Source organism: Antrostomus carolinensis, unplaced genomic scaffold (assembly GCF_000700745.2).
Source record: "Antrostomus carolinensis isolate BGI_N321 unplaced genomic scaffold, ASM70074v2 scaffold23054, whole genome shotgun sequence".
Lineage (NCBI taxonomy): Eukaryota > Metazoa > Chordata > Aves > Caprimulgiformes > Caprimulgidae > Antrostomus > Antrostomus carolinensis.
In genome coordinates, this window is record NW_010313133.1 from 3,466 (window position 1) to 5,631 (window position 2,166).

Below are 2,166 nucleotides of genomic sequence, written 5' to 3' on the forward strand. Positions count from 1 at the left end.
ACAGCTAAAAACTACCAAGAGGCCAAGGCCTCTTTCAAAACCTTTGACATGGGAGCGATTCCATTGGTTTCACTGAATTTGTTCCTGTGACAGACTGTTAAGACCAAATCTCATGTTTATGTCTGTCCAAGGAATGAGCAATAATAACATTTGTTACTGCCTCTGCACAATTTTGTATTAGAATGTGTATAATACCAACCTGTCCCAGTTTTAAAAAGCTACAAACATCATGCAATCCTTCTAGCCATAACCTCGTACAACTCTCACAGCTGTAAGCTTTAACAATAGCAGATTTTACTCTGATGTAAAACATGATGTTATCACACCTTCCGTTGTGTGTCTTTTAATGCAAGCTTGCCTTTCTATAACGATTTCAAAGTCACAGCCTGATTGCTTGTGCTCAAATGTCAGAGGGCAATTTTCCTTAACCGTAAGCCTTGAGCTCTGTCTTTCCATTCAAGCACCTGCTGTCCCAGTGAGCTTCATGTTCATTTATTACTTTCCAAAAAAACCAATGAGGCTCTTCTTCAGAGGTTATTTAGTTTATCCCTCAGCTTCAAGGCAGAATGAACTATATTTAAACCATTCCTAGCATGTTTGTCTAACCCATTCTTGAATACCACCACTAGTGGAGACTGCAGTGCCTCCCCAGGCATTCTGCTTTAATAATTCATTATACAACCCTTTAATTTTTCTCCTAATGTCTAATGTAAATGTTTACTGCTGTAATTTATGCTCATTACTTCTTGCACTCTTTATATGAGACCTAGAGAAAATTTACTTTCCTCATCTTTTACTCTTTTGACCGCTTATCACCACAGATCTGGTTTTTACAGACTTATTAACCCCAATTTTATCATCTAAGAAAAAGTGAACACAATTTTCGATAAGAAAACATAGCAAGACTAATATATTTAGAAAAAAAAAGTAGATCCCATTTTGGACCTACTATCTTTATATCTATGATCATATACAGTAAAACATTTTAACAATGGTCATTTATCATGTTCCTCAAGAGAACCAATAAAATGCAATGAATACACATCCTCTGATGTTGCACAGATACAAAATGTATAGTTTGTTTACAAACTAATATTACTGAATGTAAAATGAAGCAACATTATAAAAAAATATATTGGTAAAGGTCCAAAGTTTACATTTTCTAAAATACTAAGTTCATGTTTTATTTACAGACCAGCTTTCAAACAATTATTGGCATTTTAAGATAACTGCTTAACCCGATGAGCACATGAATAAAATGAAGCTGTAAAAAAACCCAACCAATAATCAAAGTTCCATGTAACAGTTCCAAAACCCACTATTTTCAATTTCTATTTAGAAAAGCCAGATGTGATCTGCCACAAAATAACTTACCAGAAACTGCTCTAACACTTTCATATGTTATTGGTATTGCAAATGACCAATGTTACCCAACCACATGCCCAAGAGTGCAGGGTTTTTTTTTCCCATTCTAACTTCAAATGAAGTTTTGACAACAGTTGTAGTATTTACAAATTTAAAATAAAGGCTCAATATCCCTTTGGATTACCACTCTTATTATGTCTTCTCTTAGCAGACTGCAATCCAAAGACCACGCATTTTGTTGACTCTGTGAGTTAACAGTTAAATTAGCAGCATCCACACCAGCTTGTCTGAAAAAAAAATAGGCAACTCTAAGTAACAGACTATTAGTGAACACTGATTCTGGATCAATTATGACTGAAATCACTCACTGAAGTCTCCCTCTTGCTGAGAGGTGGTGTGCCAGAAGGCAGAATTTTTTTAACATGAACAGGCCCTGTTAGCTGGTATGACCAGCCACGACACAAAACCCAGCCTGAGCACTGCGGGCAGGTAAGCGACAGCCCGTGGCTGCGCTTGGCAGCTGGGGAGGTCCGGCAGTGACACACAGTCACTCACCAGCGCTGCTAATCCTCCTGTGTTGCCAGAAACACTCCTTTGCCTTCGCTGTGCTAGGCTGGGTGAACTGAAAGCTGCATAATAAGAATGACAGCCTCAGGCTGTATTAGCTTAACTAAGTTCTACTGGGTCCAAGGTAAGGAAAATGTCTCCTCCTCCATGCTGCACCCTTTTTTGCCTTGTGGCTGTCCCATCTCCGGGGGCCTGCATAAGAGTGAACATAGAAACAAAGGAGGCAGACTCTTT